This window comes from Hyperolius riggenbachi, chromosome 8 (assembly GCF_040937935.1).
Source record: "Hyperolius riggenbachi isolate aHypRig1 chromosome 8, aHypRig1.pri, whole genome shotgun sequence".
In the NCBI taxonomy this organism is placed as follows: Eukaryota; Metazoa; Chordata; class Amphibia; order Anura; family Hyperoliidae; genus Hyperolius; species Hyperolius riggenbachi.
The window spans coordinates 45,843,250-45,866,437 of NC_090653.1; the positions used below are offsets into that span (position 1 = coordinate 45,843,250).

A 23,188-nucleotide genomic window follows, 5' to 3' on the forward strand; every position below is an offset into this window, starting at 1 on the left:
TTTATTTTTTACTGCTTGTGGCTACAGCGTCTAACGCAAGGCACTACTTCACCTCTTGGTTGTTTTTTTTTCCCAATAATACATTTTTATTGAAAGAAACAAAATTTAACAGGAAAAGTGCAAAAGTCATAGAAAAAGACTACAATCAGGAACATTAATAACAATAGGCAGCATCGAGGCATTGCACATATGTGGACATTTGACACTGCCAATGAACTAAAGGAATACTGTAGGGGGGTCGGGGAAAAATGAGTTGAACTTACCCGGGGCTTCTAATGGTCCCCCGCAGACATCCTGTGCCCGCGCAGCCACTCACCGATGCTCCGGCCCCGCCTCCCATTCACGTCTGGAATTTCAGACTTTAAAGTCTGAAAACCACTTCGCCTGCACAGCGGCACCCTCCCTCCTGCTGTTGTCACCAGGAGCGTATTGCGCAGGCCCAGTATGTTCTGTGCCTGCGCAGTACGCTCCTGGTGACATTAGCGGGAGCGAGGACTCGGCAATGCAGGCGCAGTGGTTTTCAGACTTGAAAGTCGGAAATTCCAGAAGTGAACTGGAGGCGGGGCCGGAGCATCGGTGAGTGGCTGCGCCAACACAGGATGTCTGCGGGGGGATCATTAGAAGTCTGGGGTAAGTTCAACTCATTTTCCCCCGACTCCCCTACAGTATTCCTAAAGTGTGATTGCAGGTAAAGGGTTTTATCTTGGAGAGGGCAGTCCGTGAATGCTCACGAGTTACATTGATGGCCTCACAGGCGATGATTCGGCCATTTATCCTGGAGGTAACCTATAGATCAGAAAGAGAAGAAGGTGTGAAAAAAGAGGGGGAAAAAAAGCGTGAAAGGCGACCAAAGAGAGAAAGAAAGTAAAAATAGGACAGCAAAGAGAACATCAGGTACCCATGAATCTCATGGTGCCAGCTGCACCGTTATCTAGTCCAGAGTGGGTACAGCAGATCAGGGATAACCAAGCAAAGAATACACGACAACGTAGGGTATCGGATTGATCAATCAGCTGCAAATATTTCTGAGTTTATGCAAATTTATCTAAATTTGTATGCAAATATATGCAGCTTGAAAATGGGCCAATCAAGTCCAACCCAGGTTTAAATTGATTGGCCCATTTTCAAGCTGCAAATATTTTCATAAAAATGTACATAAATATGCATTTACGCTCGGAAGTATTTGCATTTCATTGATCATCCCTAATAGGGTATCACTTGTGGGTGCCTAACAGAGAGTGATCACCTCTTATTTTTTAATGTGTTAAAACACCCCTCTGGCTGGGTCCTGTTGCTTCCTACTGGCAATAGGGGAGGGAGGGAGGGAGGGAGGTAGTCGCCTTTTCAAGACAGAGCTGATCACCTGACCTCACCCACCTCCTTACTCTGCTGAGAGAAATTACCTCTTAGTTGTCAGCACTGCAGCTATAATTCATCCCTGCTCAGTGTGTAATCGCGCATTTAACTCTTCACACACCCTCCCTATTTATGAATATGATGTGTATTTTTCATCACCTGTTCTGACTGCAATGAGAAACCATTTCTCAATGCTCTTAATAACATTTTTATAAATGTAGGAGCCGGACAGGTAGGCTGTCCTGTAGCTGCAGTGTTTGCCAGAAAGATTTTATCACTTAGCAGCAGAGGGAGGAGGAGGGCGGAATCAGATGATCAGCATTGTGCTTACAATGAAAAAGTAGCTATTGCCCCCAAACAGCTCTTTCATGACTACCCCCTGTGAGTGATGATTGAAGAAGGGGCGGAGTTTGAATGTCTCACAGACTTTGTATTCTCCTGGGTAAGCAGATTCTGGCATTGGCAATGAAGACAGTTTTACAAATCCAGCGGGCCAAGTATAAAAAATGGAGGTTGGGGGGGAGGGGGTGGATATGGTATAACATTTGGTGCTTGGCAAATTATATAAAATTGAACATGCACTAAAAATCCAAGTCTGTGCTTGTATCGAAGAAAATACTGAAAATGGGGGGAGCAGGCTTGCAATGGGTACAGTCCTCATGCCCGCCGCTCCCCCAGTTTTCCTCTGTCCTCCTACTTTTTACCGAAATTCTCTGCCGCGGCTCAGCCCAGGTCGCTGGAGTCATGTGGCAGTGCGTAGGCACGTGCAGCCAGGAACGCTCTGTGCGTGTGCATGAAGGCACGATGACGTCATGAAGTGTATACCACTAATAGATGAGCGGGGGGGGGGGGAATCCGAAGACAAATGGGCACAGCGCGGTGGGTGATACAGGACAGGTATATAGGGACAAGCGCCAGGGGTTTCGTTGATTGTCACGATATCGCTCGCCACTTAACCAACCATGACAGCCGGACATCTTGCAGCATGTCCAGTTTATACATGCAGCCAATTTTGGCCCGAAATTGGTTGCACCGTCGATCGGGCATGCTCTTGGCGGCACCGACTTTCATCCAATTGGATAATAATTATCGGATGGTGGATCAGCTGCCAAGTCAAGAGATGTATGGCCACCTTAACTGTCCCTCCGAGGAGCTCACAATCTAATCCCTACTATAGTCATGTGTCCATCATAGTCTGGGGCCAATTTCAGGGAGAAGTCAGTTAAATTATCTGTATGTTTTGGGGATTTGTGGGAAACCGGAGTGCAGGGAGGAAACCCACACAGACACGGGGAGAACATACAAACTCCTTTACAGATGGTGCCTTAGCTGGGATACGAACCTGGGACACAGCGCTGCAAGGCGAGAGTGCTATCCACTATACCACCATGCAGTATACTCAGAGAAAGCAGAAACCGCATAGATTTTATTATGGTGTATTCACTATTGTGACTATGGTGGTTCTTTTTCCCCTCCTGACTGAATGAATGAATAAACAGTTGAACAACAGAGACGCACATGCCTTCTGTATTGCATTATTTATCTGTGCAATCATCATTCGAACCTATAACAGGGAAATTATCTAGCTTCATCCAGGCATCCATCCCATACGGAGGGAGGATTCAGTCACTACGGTTGCCTAGGGAACGTTTGAGAAATTATGGATGTTTTGCTGTTACAGCCATTTAGCTTGTAGCCGAGGAATGTCCACTATCTCTGCGGACTTGTCAATATTGCCGACACTAATCCCTGGCGCAGAGAGGCCTATGATGAGTGCTGGTCCCTCACGGCTGTCATGGCACATCGGATGAAGGTGTGTGAAGGTCACACTGAAAGGCATGTTCTGTAGTTCAGGAGATAATCCAGCTTGCGTCTCAGGGACACGTTTGGATTGTCTGCTTTCTCAAAACTGGTCCCCAAATGCTATAATTAAGGTTTTGGATTGTGAACCAATTACTCCATTCCCCTCAGAGGAGTTGGCATTAAAGCATAATGGCATAAATACATGTCAGGCTTGTGTCAGCTCATTATACACATAGGAAGGGCCGGCTAGGCCGAAGCAGGCTACTAAGCTGTGGTAGATTCTCATCTCATGTGGGCAGAGAGGGGCATCTGACCTGTAGTCATGAGAGAAAAATAATTGGGCTCCAGCCAGTTTGTAACAACTTGAAAAACCGTAGAACTGTTTAATGTTTACAGTACCTTTAAAGAGGAGCTCCAGTGAAAATAATGTAATAAAAAAGTGCTTCAGTTTTACAATAATTGTGTATAAATGATTTAGTCAGTGTTTGCCCATTGTAAAATCTCTTTTAAATCCCTGATTTACATTCTGACATTTATTACATGGTGACATTTTTACTGTTGGCAGGTGATGTAGCTGCTGCATGCTTTTTTGGCAGTTGGAAACAGCTGTAAACGGCTATTTCCAACAATGCAGCAGGGTTCACAGACAGGAAACTGTCAAGAGTATGTACTTTTCTTGTGGGAGGGGTTTCACCACAATATCAGCCATACAGCGCCCCCTGATGGTCTGTTTGTGAAAAGGAATAGATTTCTCATGTAAAAGGGGGTATCAGCAACTGATTGGAATAAAGTTCAATTCTTGGTCGGAGTTTCTCTTTAACTCAGGATTGAACTTCATTTCAATCAGTAGCTTATACCCCCTTTCCCATGAGAAATCTTTACGTTTTCTCTAATAGTGCATCAGGATAGCTGTACAACTAATATTGTGGTGAAACCCCTCCTACAGTGTGATGTCATTGCCATGGCCCTGACCGTTCCCTGTCTGAACCTCATTGCATTATGGGATACAACAGCTGTTTTCAACTGCTAAACAAGCAGTATCTCCCTCTGTGCAGATAGATAATAGATCGATAACAGCAGTTTGTGTTTGTGGTCAATAGCCGTTGCCCGAATTTCATATTTCCCCACATTGACGTCACCAAGGCGTTTGCCTGCCAAAATTTTGCCGAGGCCATTTCAAATGTATGCCCTAGTTAGTTAATAGTCTGCTGGCTACTTGATTGATAACCTCTCGTTTTGATGGGCTTAATATCTTTCCCTTCTTGGTCCCCCCCCCCCCCCCCCTGCCTATTTCTCGTATTACATATTAATCTTTCTTCACTCTTGTTTCTCTTTCTATTCCTAACCTGAGATATTTCGTTTCTTAAGCTGTATCACTTGATGGTTAAAGCTAGCTCCCACAAACGATGCATTGCGCATGTCATCCGCAGAGTTAGCTGACAACGTTCAGCATTTGGGGAATGCAACTGAAGGTACCAGTGATGCAGCCCCTACCTCCTCTGCACTGTGCCCAATTCAACCACCTGCCACAGATCACACGCAGTGGGTTTGATTTTTGCAGTAGTTGATCACCACTTGACAACTGCCAGCATCATGTGAGGTGTACTTGGGCAGTATCTGAGTGTCGGTCTATTCCCAGCTGATAGGCGTCTTTCTGAATAAACCCCTAGCAGGGCCGAGGCAGAGGCGAGAGAGGCACCAGCCTCAGGGCGCAGTGTAGGAGGGGGCGTACAACTCACTCAGCTATCGCTCCCCTATTGTGTGTGAGGGCCCGTTTCCACTATCGCGAATCCGCATGCGGTGCCCGCATGCGGATTCGCACAGTCAGTACAAGTGGATGGGACTGTTTCCACTTGTGCGTTTCCCCGCACGTTTTTCTGTGCAAAAAAAATCTGCAGGGTAGGGCCCTCAGAATTCGCCTGCGTGTGGAATGCAGGCGAATCGCACGCAATGTATTTAAAAGGGAAATTGCATGCGTTTTCCCCATGCGTTTTTTGCCACGATTTCGCATGCGATTTCGCATAGGTACCCATGTTAATTCACACAGGCAGTGACATGGTTAAAATCGCATACAGCCTTACCTATGCGAAATCGCGGCAAAAAACGCATGCGGAATCGCACCCGCATGCGATTTGCCTGCGGTGATTCGCCGGCGATTTCGTAACGCTATAGTGGAAACGGGCCCTGAAGCAGAGAGAAATAAGGAAAGGGGATACATGGCAGTGACTACAAGCCAGATAATTAGAGATTAAGGTGTTGGGGGCCCTGGGGCGCCTCTTAGTCTAATAGCAATCAGTGTGTGACTGCTGGGGTGAGAGGGATGGAGGGGCGCACTTTAGTGTCTCAGCCTTGGGTGCTGGAGGACCTTGTCCCGGCTCTGGTGTGGCTTGGGATACAGAAGAATCAGAATCAGAATTTATTATCGCCAAGTACAACCGGTGGATCGTACCCGGAATTGGTTTTGGCACATACAGGGTCGTTGGTGAAGAGACAAGAAATAGCATACAGTTAAGCATGGCACATACATAGGACAAGCATACATAGGACAAAAAAAGAAAGAAAACATTACAGCTTGTGCGTACAATTAAGCAGAGTGCAGCAGAAGGGGACTTGTGCTTAGGGAAAGGACTGATAATACTGCCATTGGGTCTTTTGATTCGGTAAGGGTGAGGTGTGGAGTGGTGGTTTACAATATTTATGTATAAATGATTTAGTAAGTGTTTGCCCATTGTAAAAAAAAATTCCCATGCCGATTTAAATTAAAGGACACCTGGAGTGAGAGGGATATGGAGGCTGACATATTTGTTTCCTTATAAACAATACCAGTTGCCTGGCAGTCTTGCTCATCTATTTGGCTGCAATAGTGTCTGAATCACACACCAGAAACAAGATTGTGGCTAATCCATTCAAACTTCAGTTAGGGACATCTGATTTGCATATGCGTGTTCAGGGTCTATGGCTAAAAGTATTAGAGGACCACTTTCTGACCAAATTTTTCTCCGGGGACCAGACCGAGTGGTCAGTGTCGTGCGCAGCGTGTTACCGGGGGGGGGGGGGGATTAGTGCTGGGGTGCGGCGGCATGGCTGGCATAGTTGCCCCAGTATAGGGAGTTTAGTTGCCCCAGTATGGCTAGTATAGTTACCCCAGTATAGCTAGCATAGTGCCCCAGTATACCTAGCATAGTGTTCCAGTATAGCTAGTATAGTGTCCCAGTATACCTAGCATAGTGTTCCAGTATAGCTAGTATAGTGTCCCAGTATAGCTAGTATAGTGTCCCAGTATACCTAGCATAGTGTTCCAGTATAGCTAGTATAGTGTCCCAGTATAGCTAGTATAGTCCCAGTATGGGTAGGTAGTGCCCCAGTATAGCTAGTCTAGTGTCCCAGTATAGCTAGTATAGTCCCAGTATGGGTAGGTAGTGCCCCAGTATAGCTAGTATAGCGCCCCAGTATCGGTAGGTAGTGTCCCAGTATAGCTAGTATAGTCCCAGTATGGGTAGGTAGTGCCCTAGTATGGGTAGGTAGTGCCCCAGTATAGCTAGTATAGCGCCCCAGTATGGGTAGGTAGTGCCCCAGTATGGGTAGGTAGTGCCCCAGTATCGGTAGGTAGTGCCCCAGTATAGCTAGTATAGTGCCCAGTATAGCTAGTATAGGGCCCAGTATGGCTAGTATAGTGCCCACTGCCCAGTATAGCTAGTATAGTGGCCAGTATAGCTAGTATAGTCCCAGTATGGATAGGTAGTGCCCCAGTACAGCTAGTATAGTGCCCAGTATAGCTAGTATAGTGCCCCAGTATTGCTAGTATAGTGCCCAGTATAGCTAGTATAGTGCCCAGTATGGCTAGTATAGTGCCCAGTATGGCTAGTATCGTGCCCAGTATAGCTAGTATAGTGCCCCAGTATAGCTAGTATAGTCCCAGTATGGGTAGGTAGTGCCCCAGTATCGGTAGGTAGTGCCCCAGTATAGCTAGTATAGTGCCCAGTATAGCTAGTATAGGGCCCAATATGGCTAGTATAGTGCCCACTGCCCAGTATAGAGAGTATAGTGGGCAGTATAGCTAGTATAGTCCCAGTATGGATAGGTAGTGCCCCAGTATAGCTAGTATAGTGCCCCAGTATTGCTAGTATAGTGCCCCAGTATTGCTAGTATAGTGCCCAGTATAGCTAGTATAGTGCCCAGTATGGCTAGTATAGTGCCCAGTATGGCTAGTATCGTGCCCAGTATAGCTAGTATAGTGCCCAGTATAGCTAGTATAGTGCCCAGTATAGCTAGTATGGTGGCCAGTATAGCTAGTATAGTGGCCAGTATAGCTAGTATAGTCCCAGTATGGGTAGGTAGTTCCCCAGTATAGCTAGTATAGTGCTCAGTATAGCGCCCCAGTATGAGTAGGTAGTGCCCCAGTATAGCTGGGGCACTACTTACCAGGAAGCAGGAGAGAGCGCGACTTCCTGTATCGGCGATGTGTATCGCCGTTACTATGGGAACCGCTCTCTCTCTCCTGCTTACAGCGGGGCTGTTAATCAGTTACACGGGCAGGAGAGGGGAATATAAGGAAGCGTCCGCTGGCTAAGGTAACTACAGCGGCGGCCGCGGGTGGGGTAGTGGGCGGGGGGGCAAGAGGACAGACCCGCGGCCCAACTGCAAATATCCCACCGACTAGCAGTGGGCCGCGGACCGGTGGTTGGGGACCCCTGGATCAGCAGAACAAGCAGGCAAAGTGCTTTGTTTAAAAGGAAATAAATATGACAGCTTCCATATCCCTCTCTTTACAGATGTGCTTTAAGAAATTTCACACAGATGGTGTCATCTTTAGTCCTGAAATGTTCGTTTAACGAGAGTTCTATGCACAGAGGGAGATACTGCTTGCTTGGCAGTTGGAAGCAGCAGTTCTTTCCCACAATGCAACGAGATTCTCAGGGAAGAAACTGTCAGGGCCGTGGTCATGACATCACACTTTGGGAGGGGTTTCACCACAATATCAGCCATACAGGCCCCCCTGATAATCTATTTGAGAAAAGGTAAAGATTTCTTGTGTCAAAGGCGGTATCCGCTACTGATTGGGATGAGGTTCAATCCTGGGTTAAAAATCCTTCTTAGTATACTCCATGCTCACGAGAGCGAATGAAACGATGTAAAAAAAAAGCTAATGCTTTCTAGCAACAGAAGAAGGATGGAGAGGCAGGAGCATAAACATGAGCTCTCAGCCAAGCCGGGCGATCACGTTTGTGTAACATCCAGGGAATGGCATTCCTCTGAGGCCATGGCACGGAGCCCGCACATCCGACTGTCCCGCAGCGTTTGGAGCTGCCTCAAAACTACGGTTATCCTCCAATTTTTAAGCATCGTGACTTTTAACGAATAAAAACAAAAACAAAAAAGCAGAATTTACCGCGGCTGAGTAAAAATATCCCCGTAATAGTCGGGAAGGCTCAGCGCAATAGCGAGGAATGAATTGTTATCACAGCTTGAGGCCGCAGCGCTGCGCATGTGAGCTGGTAAATGTTGATAATGCCTTGTCATATAGAGCCGCCTGCAGCGCCTCTCTCTCTCTCGCCTTTAAAGGGCATACTTTTCCAATGACAAACACACTCTTACAAAGAGTCTCGAGCTCAGAAATAATGTTTATTTTACTCCGTTTTCCCTTTTCTTCCGCAGTCGGCGTGAAATTAATCACCCCGCTCGCGGCTTTCCTCCTCAGCCCCAAGATTTCCACTCTGCAGCTTAAAGAGGAGCTGTCAGCCATACTATCTCAGAAAAAAACACATATATAAGTAGATAAATACTTGCTCTACTTGCATATGTATTGCACTTTCCACGTTTTGATTTTAGTGATTTTTCTATAGTGAAAAAAGAGAAAAATCTTCTTAGGATTCTCCATTTTAACTGTCTATCTTGAAGCCAATCCTGACATAATTTCCTCTCTTACTCTATCTGTGTATAATTGCCCACCCTCCTCCCAGTCTTCAGGCACTCCAGCTGTGCAATAGAAAGTGCATCGTCTCCACATGAGAAATACTGTATTGGCCAATCAGAGAGGAACAGAGGTGTGGGAGGGGAAAACTGGAGGGAAAGAGGCTTCAGCCAATCGGGCTGCATTAGTTAAGTCTAATGGGGAAAGTAAAGAAGCAAAAAAAGACAACCCAGCATGCTCTGCAACTTCCTTTTTGTGTACCAAATAAGAGTCGGGTACACTGGGGAATGATCATTTATCAACAAGGAAAGTAATAGTGATTATTTTTAACTTTTGGATTGCCTAGTTAGCATCCTTATTACTTGTTTACCAGATAAAAATAAAGAATTGATTTTTTATTTTATGCCCGACAGTTACACTTTAAAGAGCCACTGAAGCGAAAAAAAAATGATGATATTATGATTTGTATGTGTAGTACAGCTAAGAAATAAAACATTAAGATCAGATACATCAGTCTAATTGTTTCCAGTACAGGAAGAGTTGAGAAACTCCAGTTGTTATCTCTATGCAAAAAAGCTATTAAGCTCTCCGATTAACTTAGTCGTGGAGAGGGCTGTTATCTGACTTTTATTATCTCAACTGTAATTGAACTGTTTACTTTTCCTCTGCCAGAGGAGAGGTCATTACTTCACAGACTGCTCTGAAAGACTCATTTTGAATGCTGAGTGTTGTGTAATCTGCACATATTATAGAATGATGCAATGTTAGAAAAAACACTATATACCTGAAAATAAAAATATGAGAATATTTTCTTTGCTGCTAATGTTCTAGTAATTATTCATAGTACACAACAAATTAATTGTATCATATTTTTTTTTCCGCTTCAGTGTCTCTTTAAGGGGACCTCTAGCAAGTGGCATAGAAAATCCAACATACACATTCCTGCTCTTCCTTTCATTGGCATCTCTGTTGGTTTCTTACTATATGAGTCATCCAGAAAGTAAGCAAGTTTTATCTGCCATGCAAGGTATTCTTTCTGAGGAATTTAATTGGCATCTGCTAGGTTGATCTCCTCTCTCCCTGCACCGCTTGTCACTTAAAGGACAACTGAAGTGGGAGGGATATGGGGGCTGCCATATTTATTTACTTTTAAACAATACCAGTTTCCTGGCAGCCCTGCTAGTCTATTTGGCTACAGTAGTGTCTGAATCACACCACAAACAAGCATGCAGCTAATCTTGTCAGATCTGACAATAATGTCAGAAACACCTGATCTGCTGCATGCTTGTTCAGGGTCTATGGCTAAAAGTATTAGAGGCAACCAGGCAACTGGTATTGCTTAAAAGAAAATAAATATGGCAGCCTCCATATCCCTCTCGCTTCTGTTGTCCTTTAACTGCAGAACGCCGGTAACTGTTTGTTCAGCAGCATTAACATGAAGTCCCGCCCTCTTATCAGTGGGTGGGGGATAGAGACACATAAGCAGGGGTGGGGGATAGAGTCACATAAGCAGGGGTGGAGCTATGAAGATAGCTAGCGGGTAAGCAATATTTAACTGATGGATCTTTAAGGCCTGCTTGAATGAGTTGAAGGTGGGGCGAGCCTGATGAGGGGAGGGAGTTCCATAGAGTAGGGTCTGCTCTGGAGAAGGACCAGGAGTTTGATAGTAATGGGGATAGGTAGACATTAATTTTGGAGCTTGTATGATACCACATGTGATAGATGAACACATACAGTGAGAGAGCATGGTAGCTATACCTATTACTAATGCACCTCAGTTTGCTGTTCTGCATAAGGAGCAGCAGGGGGCAATACTTTGAGGTGGGGGGAGGCAATACTGTGAAGAGGAAGGAACAATAGTGTATTTGGGGTGTAAGTGTGAGGGTGGCAGGCAACAGGGGTTGTTGGGTACAGCTATGCCAGCAGAGCGACACAGCTGTGGTTGTGTAGTTGTGTTGTTGGGGGGGATATGCTAATACTAGTTGTTAGGCGACATGACAATAGTTAAAGGGGAAGACATGGCTGTACTTGTTACAACTATATTTCCCCACTTAATAGGGTCAAAAGTTAGGCGGACTTCATCTGCTTGAAGTCAACTTTATTCCCAGTATATATAGTATTCTCTTCTATTGCAACTAGACCTTGCAGCAGTTCTATCTGAGCATCTCCTCAGCTTCTTGATTGAAAACTTTACCATTTCCCATTTCCAGTAGCGCTACGTTTAACCCCTCAGGCAGTTTCTGCACAGCTAAGGACAAATGGCTTTCAAGTGGGAATGGCTGTGCGGTGCATTCCAGAGGCACGAGATGACTTGTAGCCGTGTGAACCAGATTCTGGTGGTCCCTCCGTGTCCCAGAGCTGAGGGAGGCTTTGATCTCGGCTGCCCTAAGCCTGTATTCCATTTCTTGTGGTTTGTTTTGTTCCTGAGGCCTTCCACATGACCAGGCCGTAAATCCTGCTGTGGTGAAGGGATGTCCTGTTAGGAAAATAAGTGCAGCTAGGTCTGATGATACAGGGCAGGACTCAGGAACAGTGATGGATATCGCTGGCCATGTCAATGCAATCTCCTGTTTATTTCTTTTTACATACTTTTGTAATATTTTAAAGCCCAAGTCCAAAATATGTTCCTGTCTTATAAGAACTTGGTAGCAGAGCTTATTTTTAATTTGTTTATTATTATTATTATACAAGGTGGACCATTTATATGGATACACCTTAAAGCGGATCCGAGATGAAAAAGTAACTATAACAAGTAACTTGTCTATATATCTTCTCTAAAGTTTAGATAGTTTACACAGCAAATATAGCTGCAAACAGTTAATAGAAAATTATTATTTCTTCCTGTGATACAATGACAGCAGCCATGTTGTTTGTAAACATTACACAGAGGCAGGCTTATCTGTATCTTGATCACTAAGCCTGTGAAAAAAACCCTAATCCCTCCTCCTCCCTCCTCCCCTCTGCCTCTGAAATCAATGGCTAGTAACACTTCTGCTCCTCCTGCCTAGACTGAGCTCCCATGAGCCCTTGCTACTGCCAAGGCTCTCTGAAAACCCGAGGACGTGGTTTATTTAGTTTATAGGGAATTAGAGTATTAAAACAAAAAAGTATTTGGCTTGAGGAATGCCCTATAAACAATAGGAAAGGAAGACAATTATGCAATGAGTAAAAGTTCACCTCAGATACACTTTAATAAAATAGGAATGGTTGGTGATATTAACTTCCTGTTTGTGGCACATTAGTATATGTGAGGGGGGGAACTTTTCAAAATGGGTGGTGACCAGTCACATAAAAGTTTGCCTCATCACTGAACAAAATCTTCTGCGTAAACGGAGGGTCTTGTTCCAATTTTTGTTTTGCCCATTCTGCAAATTCAGTGCGCCGATCTGGGTCATCCTCGTTGAGATGCTGCAGTAGCTGGAGTTTGTAAGGGTGCCATTTGTGAGTATCTAATATCGGCCGAAGGGATGTTCGTCTAATGCCACTCTCCAGTGACATGCGGCGAATGCTACGCTGTGGGCTCTTGCTGAATGAAGCTAGGACAGCCACTGATGTTTCTTCATTAGTGACAGATTTCATGCGTCCACATTTTGGCAAATCCAACACTGAACCAGTTTCACGAAACTTAGCAAGCAGTTTTCTAACTATAGCATGGGAGATGAGTGGTCTCGTAGGGTGTCTTGCATTGAAATCTGATGCAATGACCCGGTTACTGCAGTCACCAGACATCAACACAATTTCTATCCGCTCCTCACGAGTTAACCTGTCAATGGCTGTAAACAAAGAGAAACTTGTAAATAACTCATGAAAGAATAAAGTTACGTTAAAACCAAGCACACCATTGTTTTTCTTGTGAAACTCCCAATAAGTTTGATGTGTCACATGACCCTCTTCCGATTGAAAAAAAAACAAAAGTTGTATTCAAAATGGCTAACTTCAAAATGGCCGCCATGGTCACCAGCCATCTTGAAAAGTTTCCCCCTCACATATACTAATGTGCCACAAACGGGAAGTTAATATCACCAACCATTCCCTTTTTATTAAGGTGTATCCATATAAATGGCCCACCCTGTATATTTTATTTATAAAGCATTTCCATCATCTTGGGACACTTTGCAGAGTATAGTCACTCAGTTAGTGTACTGTCCTCAGAGAAGCTCACAATCTAATACCTTCCATAACCATAGTCTATATCTAATGCTGGGGGGAGGGCCTAGTTTATGCCAAGGTGCTCACCTGTCACCTTCTCTGACCCTTCTCCATTTCATCTTACCAAAAGGTCTGCAAGGAGGTGCCAAATCTACTAGCTTGCCTATGGCCCAATTACACCTTAATCCTCCTCTGGATTAGCTGTTGATAAACTCATGGTCAGGAACTTTACAGACCACTTCCTACACACTGACCAGACCACCACAGCTACAGGACACAGTCTTTCCAGAGGAGCTCACAATCTAATGCCTTTCACAGTCACAGTCTATGTCCAATGGGGGCGGGGGACCAAATGATTTATCAGTATGTTTTTGTGCATAAATGTGTTTTCATTAGCGGATGCTAGGTAAATTAATGGTCAGGAACTCTACAGATCACTTCCTACACCCCAGACCACCACAGCCACAGGACACAGTCTTCTCAGAGTTCTGTCTTTGCCCCGCCTGCTTGCAGTCTCAAAAGCATGACGCTGATGCTGAACCAAGAAACAGCAGCAGCCACTCCCACCTGTGTTGTAAACACACGCAATGCGGAAATTCTCTCAGGTAGAAACACACGCTGCATGGACAGCAGGATACAACTTTTGGATTGAATGATATGATGATGATCCAACAGATCCTGCATTATGGCGTATGGCCAACAAGTAGTGGCCCCGCCCACAGATCCTGCATCACAGCACATAGCCAACAAGTAGTAGCCCAGCCCACAGATCCCGCATCACGGCACATGGCCACTGTCACCGACCGCAAGGCCGGTCTGCGGATGGGGTCAATCGATCAGTGTCAGAAATCCTCTCACACGGTCATTTTGCTCATCACGAAGGGTAACCCGACTTCGCAACTGACTCGCGGAGGGAGCATTCAGACGCCAACGGATTCACCTCACACATACAATTCAAAGATCTGCCACCAAGCGGGTTACACAGCCCGCTACTGTAATTATACTAGGACTTTGAGAACGCTCTATTAACCCTTAGCAGTATGCAGGAACCTGAGTCAGATCGTTCTATCTGGGCCGGGTTCTCGCATACGGGTTTTAAAGGCACACCTAAACACAGGGTAGCGATTTCAGGAGAATAGGTACGATTGTGTATGTTCAGCAACAGGTCATAACCGCTAAACGATTTTTAAAACGTTTAATAACAAAAATGCATTACATACAGTTATATTCACCAATTAACATATACACACAGAGCTTAAAAATAAAAAGGAATAAAATCAGAAAATTCTTACTTAGTTAGCTGAGCAGTCCATTTGAAGAATGAAGAAAAAGAGTCCAGTTTAAAAGTAGGCATTAATGTTAATAGTCCTGGAACACAGCAGGCGCCGGTTCTCCTTAAACGCCTGCATGGACTTTCCTGGTCGATGGAATTTGGAGAACTGGGTGGGTTTGGTCCCGCCCCACTTTTATAGGACCTGAGTTTTGGGCTGTCACTACCTGGAAAGTAGGTGTGTTTAAGGCAGCGTTATCTCCTGGCAGCAAGGTTGCCACCCCCAGACTCAGAGCAGGAAAATGTACCAATTATTAATAATCTGTGTGACTCCGCCCCAGATTGCCGCATTGCAAATCCGAGACTATATTTATAAGCGGCCTGCGACCCTGTATCAACGAGGCTATACATGGCTATTCTATCGCATTCGCTCTACGCAGGCCGGATGAAGTGGTTTTCCTACGGATTCCTGACAGTTAGAAAGTTGTAATTCAGGTGAATGATAGAACTGATTTCTAGGTATCAGAAAATGTGTTTTTTGTCTTTCTGCGAAAAGGCTATTTTGAATTACAAATAAATTAAAGTTCTCTTTGTTTGATTGTATGATTTTGGAGGGAGCTCTTATCTCAGCCAGTTTGAGCTGGCTTGGGGGAGAGGGGCTGATTGTTATCTGCTGAGCTGCTGAAGCTATTCCATGGCCACCATTTGGTCCTAGCTTGTAACACCTATGTCACCAGCTACGTGTGAAAAGCTGGAGGAGGTGGAGGGGGTGAGGGGCTCTGTTTTTAAGAGAAGAGAGGGAAAAAGACATCTATTGTACATTTACACAGGACTGACAGTAATTGTGCAGGACCATACGAAAATCGTTGGCGATTGCGCACGACTTTCCGTAATGTTCGCCACAGCCACCAAGTAGTGGCCCCGCCCACATATCCCTCATCACGGCAATTTTAGGTTACAATGTCAAATAAATCCCGTTGTATGCAAGTCCTATAAATGTCCATACAAGCCTTCACCTTATTGATAAAGTTTAATGTTTATATCTCACAGGAGGAGTTTCTCCTTGGCTGCTTATAGTCCACCTTGGTTTAAATATTGTGCCAAGGTACTTTTACTAATTTATTTTAGTTTATGTTTGACGTTCCAGTTTAATATACCCCAACTCTCCTTAGGCACCAGATATAGGTTCTCCTTTGGTTAAAACGGACCTGAACTCAGAACTTCCTCTCTGCTCTAAAATATAAGCAACAGCATAATCACCTTTAAAGAAAAATGTTTCTTTGTTACAGCTGATAGAAATCCCACAATAAATCTGTTGTGATAAGTGTAAGTGTGTCTGCTTCCTGCTTTCATGCGAGCAGACCTAGGGTTAACACCCTGTGTTTACCAATTAGCTGCTTTGCAGAGGCAGCCAGCTGACACAGCTGAAAGCTCAAATTACAATTTGTGATTAGACACAGATGAAGTGGGATTAGACTGGCTAAACTCTCTAAATACATACAGGATGCATTTCTCTGTTTTTCTTCTGTCTTGTGCCAGAGTTCAGGTCCTCTTTAAGGCAGGGGTTCAACATGCTGAATATCGCGTGCGTTTTCCGCAATGCAAAAATGCAATAATGCTCCCCAATGCACAGTAGCAGTGCAGTGCAAGCAGCGTGCATTTTACCGGCACTGCTGCTCTTTTCCACACGCTGCTAATTGTCGGCCACTATTGCAGATTCGTCCGTGGAAAAACAATGTCGTCATTTTTGAGGACTCAAGTGTGACTCCTGCCTTAGGCTACCTTTTCACTAGAAGAATGCAAATCGCATGTGAATTTTTGGATCCAAAATTTGCATGCCTATGCAAAATTGCATATGCAATATATGATATTTACATGCAAATTTGCATGTACGTGCGCAAAAACGAGAAAGAAGTGAGTCCTATTGTGATTATTGGCCACATATGTGAAAATCGCCTGCATGCATCATCCGAAAAATAGCAATTTGGTTGTTTTTCTGGATTCGATTTTCGCATCTAATGGAAACAGGCCCATACCAATTCATTGCTGTGCAATTTGTGTGCTGACAAAAATGCACAAATTTGCACCTGGTGAAAACAGGCCCTTAACCCCCTGCTGACCACGTAACGCCGATTGGCGTAAATGCGGCGGCAGCCCCAGGCGTGAAGTCCTGGGGCGGGGTTTTGCAGGAGATTGAGTGCGCCGATGCGCCCTTCTCTGCTCCATCATCAGTCTCCCAGACTGTTAGTTGGCGAAACCGTCGTCTAATAACACTGTACAGCGCTGCGATCTAAGGCATTGATGTACTGGGGACAGGCGCTAAAGTGATCTACTGTCAAAGCCGATGGTGCTGGTGGGTGGAGGGAGGGTAGGTTAAAAAAAAATGCACAAATTTATTTAAAAAAAAAAAAAAAAAACCATCCCTGCAGGGATCAGAGCCCACCAACAGAAAGCTCTGTTGGTGGGCAGAAAAGGGGTAGGGGGATCACTTGTGTGCTAGGCTGTACAGCCCTGCAGCAAGGCCTTAAAGCTGCAGTGGCCTAATCAGTAAAAAATGGCCTGGTTACTAGGGGGGTTTAAGCCACTTCAGTGGGTGGCATCTGACCAACTCATGTCCCTGCGTATGCATGTGTTCTGTATGTCTGTGGTAGAGATATTAGATCGCAAGCTTCTTGGAGCCAGGAACAGAAGTAAATGTTTGCATGTGCTCTGTGAGGCAATGGTGCTATCTACACACAGGAAGTCAGAGATAATGTTTCTTCCTGTCTCGGGGCGGGACAACCAGACCACATCTCTGCAGATAGCAGCACAGAGCCGCAGGTGACCAGAGCGAAAGAAGAAAGTATCTGCTGAAAGCCTAAAGTTCAAGCGAGTATTTCAAAATATTGCTAAGCGTAGCTAAAGTCCCTTAAGAATTGGAACATTTCTGCCACAGCCTCTTACTGCAGTTGAATTATTCATTGTGGCCCCCAGTTTCAGCGCAGTTCATCCTGTGTGGCTTACGTGTTTGAGGAAGCTTAGTCATCCCACTTCCTAAGGCGTGTGTGCAGTACTTTTGTGTGTGTCTGTCTGTCTGTAGTAGTGTCTGTGAGATCAATGAGTGTATAATATTGTGTGTAACAGTCTATGTGCAAATCTGTAATTGCCTAGTGCATGTGTTGGTGTGCAGAGCCTGTGTGTACACTGAACTTTTACCTATAACAACAAACAACATTTGTAAAGCTCTTTTCTCCTGTAGGACTCAAAGCGCATGGCTCAAACCAATAATTAGTTGATTGTTAAATTTTGGTACAGAGGAAGAATTCTACTAGTCTGCAAATGCCAGAGGAGCTCACAGTCTTATCAGAGTCATAGTCTAATAACCATACCAAAGTGAACCAACTAACGTAGCAGTAGGGGATGTGGGAGAAAACTAAAATATTTTTTGAGAAAATCCATGCAAACATGCGATGACCCTACAAACTCCATGCAAATAGCATCTTGAATGAGGTGTTAATTGGTGACCATATAGCCGTACAAGGTGCTTGCACTGACCATGATGCTACCGTACCACCTCAATAATAAAATACTTCACATCAGGTGTGCGCACATAACTGCAAGTGCAAAAATCCTGCTTCACTTAAATGGTACCAGTCTTCACTAGCGTCTGGTATGCGAGCTCTGTAAGAACATTGGAGGAGATTTGGACGCAGCTGGCGCCACCATAGACCATAATGGGAATTACGGCTATAGTGGTGCATAGTGAGTAACTTCGGCGCTATCATAGAACGGAGCTGAAGTTACTCTTAAAACACTGTAATTTGTCCGCCAGCAATAACTGGAAGCCGAATTACATCTTTCCCCACCATCCATGTGGACCTGGAGGGGGAATAGTAATTAACGCTGCCAGGACTTGTGCAGTAACAGGGTAAGGTATATAGCAGCTATATCCTGCGCCCAAGTCTCCCGGCGGCGATTTCATATGTATGCTCTGGTATGACCCGGCAGAGCAGGCTAGATTTGATGAGAATCGATTTCTCTTCGGTGAAAGCATCTGGAAACAGAGGTGCCAAAGTAAAATAAAATATACTAAAAACAGTTTAAAAATAGGAGGTAGTGGGGACTTACCTCCCAGAATATAGACTCAAACAGTCGAGATTCAGCATAAATTAGACTTTAATCACAAAGCTCCAAAAAAGGCAACATGTTTTGCAGGCTTTCACCTGCTTCTTCAGGCGATAAAAGGAGCAGCTTAGTTGAGCTCTAGACCGGAAATAGCACCTCTTCGGTGTTGTAAATCAGCTTTTAGGACCTTTTCACACTAAAAATGACCCAAAAAATTCCGAGTGCTCAGCAATCGTGATTTTTTTTTTTGGGGGGGGGGGGGGGGGGTGCGGCGGCTATTGAGAATTCTTATTCTCGGATGCGATCATTCCCAAAATGCTACATGCAGCGTATTTGCGATCGAAATGCAATCGCAATACTGCAGTGTGAATGCTCCCATACGGAGGCATTGCACTAGCCATCGCCCGTGGTGTAAATCAGCCCTAAGGGCCCTTTTCCACTAGCAATCGCTAGCGTTCGCGCTAAACGCTAGCGATTGCTGAATCGCAAGTGCTGGAAACTTCCCGGCGATTGCGTCCACGATTTTGCTATGCAATGCACTGCATAGCAAAATCGCGGCAAAGATCGCTCCGCGGTGCGATCGCGTTTGAGTCAAAAACGAATCGCGGTAGTGGAAATTACCTACCGCGATTCCTATGTTAAAAAGCAAACCGTAGCGATTTCAAAATCACTAGCGGTTTGCGATTTTGCGATTCAGCATCGCAAACGCCGCTAGTGGAAAAGGGCCCTAAGGGCCCGTTCACACTGAGGCGATTTGCAAACAATTACCGCCTATCGTCAAATCTCCAGTGATCGCTAGCACTTTGAAAAGCGCTAGTGTAATTAAAAGTATACGGCAGTGATCGTTGGCAATTAGCAATTTGTGGCAAACGCGGTGCAAGCACTGCGATTTTAGAGCGAACGCGATTGACATGTTAGAAACCCCATCTCGGTATCACTCAAACATTGTGAAATTGTCCTGTGAAAAAGACACAAAACATGAAAGGATTCCCATCAGAAAATGCTAGTGATTTTGCTACTGTTTTGCTAACCCTGGTTCTTTTGTTTACTGCACCTGTAAATATACTGCGTTCACAAATTGTTTTTTGTTGCTTTTTAACGGTCTTAAAATTTCTCCTTCCTGCAGGTTAATTTGGATGCCAACACGAGAGAACTAACCGAGCACAACCTTCTGGTCCCAACGCGCTCAACCTTCGACGAAGCCCAGCGCAGAATCTACAGCCTGATGGAACGCGATTCCTACCCAAGGTTCCTTCATTCTGATATCTACCAGAGTATGCTCCACCCTCCCAACGGAGCATGCTGAGTCGAGGAACCAACATCTATTTGGCGAACGTGGAAAGGAAAGAGAGTGGACCAGTTTCAGCACCCAGCTATGTGGACAGCTCTTTACACATACGATTGGACTTCTTAGAAATGTCTTCTTGAAAGACTGCATGACCCGTGCCAAGATGGAGTCAGTCATGCCAAAGCCTGCCAGGATTGGCCATTTTGAACAATGCGAAATATGCCCCCATTTTGATCCTGTGTGGACCAAAATGCTTCTATGCCATAGCCTGCTGGGCTAAGCCATTTTTTTGAACTGTAGAGCTTTTTGCCTTTACTTTTGTTTTGCCATTTTGAATCAGAAAGGAGTCAGAAATGGCTACTATGATTCAAAGATGGAGTCTGTCATGTCAGCGCTTGTTGTGGATGGTGACCAGTGTCGACACTAAAGGATGTACATGCAGAAAATTTCCGTTACGCTACAGTGGTGATGATGAGGAGTGGGAGCCGTGGGTGGTTTTTGGGAGACGCAAAGTCAGTTTTTGAGAGTTTGCCTAAAATAACTTCTATTTTGAACACTAATTATACCTGCAAAATAGAGCCAGATAGAGGCCTCTCCCATATTACAAAGGCCATGATTTCAACACTAGGTTCATTTTAAACCATTTCATACTTGTTTGAGGTAAGTTATAACTAGATAGGCTTTTACCATTTTCTGGTGTCTACCGTAGAAGACAAAATTAGTTGAATATATATTTTTAGCTCATCCTTAGTTTTTGTTTTAATTGAATCATATAAATGGGTTGAAAACTGTTGATGTTGAGATTTTTATTATATCAGGGGACTTCCTGCAGCGACCTACATGTCTGCAGGCCAGGTTTTAGCGGTGACCCTCGTGGATACGTAATAGTCAGCCATTTTGAACAATATCACTGGAGCCGTCGGCCATTTTGAGCTCAGTAGCAGAAGTTATCGAATAAGCTGCGTTTTTGGAAGGAGTTTGGCTCAAAAAAATGCTCCTGCCACGCCCCAAAGTCTCTACCTTTGTTCACACTATAACCTTTGAAGCCTTGCGCCTTTTTCTTTGCACTGTTAACGCCTTTTGCGCCTTCTCTGTCATTTTTTAAATGCCTCCATATCGATGCACTGAAGCCATGCCCTGCTCCCTGCCCCATAATGCACGTTGCTGCCTCAGTTTTAAGTGGCTGCCATTTTGCCGATGGCCGCCCACCTTGCTGTCACCTGTCAATGTTGTCCATTTCCTTTTTTTTTTTTTTTTTTTTTTTTTTTTGTTTACGTTCCTGTGTTTGTTGACTGTTGTCAATCGTCTGTGCTCATCATGTTGGGAAAAGTGTCAGCCATTTTGGTGAAGTCCATCCCCCAGCAGGGATCCCCTAACCCCTCCTACGTAACCCCTCCTTAAATGGAGGACCTGCAAGCATTTTTTTTTCTCTTTTCCTTATGGCCTGCAACTGCCTTCTCATGACTTCCCTGCTTGAGACCTGCGATGTGTTGTGCATCCCTTCCTTGTGGCGATGAGTTTGAAATCAGGTTTTAAAAAAAAAGAAGTGTTTTATTTAGTTATGAAGTCTAAATGTTTTTTATGGGTACATCTGTAGTCTTAAGCACTGAATAAAGATATACAGTATTCACTCCTGTGCAGCCTCCTTTATTTCTTGCTTATCTTTCCTTCAGATAGCTGAGAGCGATGATGACGGCGATGACTCATCCACGCGCTGCTGATGTGCAATAAAAGGGTGCTTTAAAGGATATGTAAACTAGGCTGTAACTTGGTTTATTTTAAGGTCAGTTAAAGGTCAACTTCCCTTTTAATTGATCTTTCACTGGAGTTTGGCTGAGGGCAAGTTAAATGACACTGTGACTTCTTATATAGGAATGAAGAATACAGAAGGCTCGTTATCCACAATGAGATTTTCTTTTTTTGCCTAGGTAGAATCTACAGTGGCTCTGACAGATTGATGAGATCGGACTTCGTGGGAGGAGCAGAGACCCTGAATTCAAATAACTATCACCAGTGAGCTCTGCAAGGTTGCCAACTAGTGCAGTGTTCTCCCCAGGCTCTTTTAGCCAGGCGCTCCACCCAGCTAGTTTTGGTGAGCACCCGGCTATCATCAGATCGCTTCCTCCTCTGCTGTAAGCAGAGTTGTGCAGAGAATCGTCTGCCCTGTATTCTCTCATCTAGCCTCACCCAGCTACTTTTTCATGCCACCCAGCTGGAAAAAAGGTTCTGGAAAGAACAACGTAGTGGGTAAACTCACCTGGCTCAACCTAAACTAAAGTGGAAGGAGAGCAATCAAGAGACATCTGCGGACCATTAGAGTAAAATGCAGTCTGAGTACCATTAGGGCCCGTTTCCACTACAGCGGAAATGGGGCCTGAATCCGCAGAGTTTCCCCGCAGGCAAATCACGTAGGGAAACTCTGCCATAGGGGATAATGCTGTCGCCGTCCGAATCGCTTGCCATAGCGATGTGGCCTACATTGCAGCATTTTTCCGTGCGGGGGGCAGCGAATCCCATAGCCATGCATGGCACGCCTTACAGGATTCGGCTGCGTACTCGAACAACGGAATTGCCACCGCGCATCTTGCAGGACGCGCGGTGGGTAGTGGAAACAGGCCCTTAGAGTAAGATACAGGCCCAAGTAAGGATAGGTACATTTACCCCTATCAGCCATATTAAGGCCGGTTTTGCACCTGATTTTTGTGTTGCGGTAGGGATGCAATGCTCCTGCTGCTGCTGCATCCCACTGCAATGCAAACAAAAATCAAACTTATGACCCCTGGGTGCCCCACAGAGTCATATACATAGCGCCATCCCCCACTCAGCGATGTACTCTGTTGGGTTGATCGAATTCCTGCATCGCCCATTGACTCCAATGACATCCGCTGCTGCAGTGTCTCAAAGTCATACATAATGTGCTGCTGGCTTTGTGTCGGCTCGGCAGCAATTCGGAAGCTTCCGGCGCAACGTATGTATATTTAAAAGGCCTGTAATGAGATAGACTCTACGGCCCCATACACTTGCCGTTACATTATCCTGCGTAAAAACAGGATAACACCAGACAAGTGTAAAAGGGGCCTCAAGCACACCTGAAGGGAAAGGATCATGGAGGCTGCCATCTTTATTTCCCTTTAAACAATGCACAGTGCCTGGCTGTCCTGCTGAGCCTTTGCCTCTAATACTTTTACCCATAGACCCTGAACAAGCATGTGGATCAGGAACTCTGACTGAAGTGTGACAAGACTAGCTGCATGCTTGTTTCAGGTGTGTGATCCAGACACTACTGCAGCCAAAGAATATTAGCAGG

At 45.0% G+C, this 23,188-nt stretch overlaps 1 pseudogene; it reads left to right on the forward strand.

The window, feature by feature from the left end:
- LOC137528785 (regulator of G-protein signaling 3-like) overlaps positions 1–21,511 on the forward strand; it is a 148,539-nt pseudogene extending 127,028 nt beyond the window's left edge.
- Positions 21,512–23,188: the final 1,677 nt, after the last annotated feature.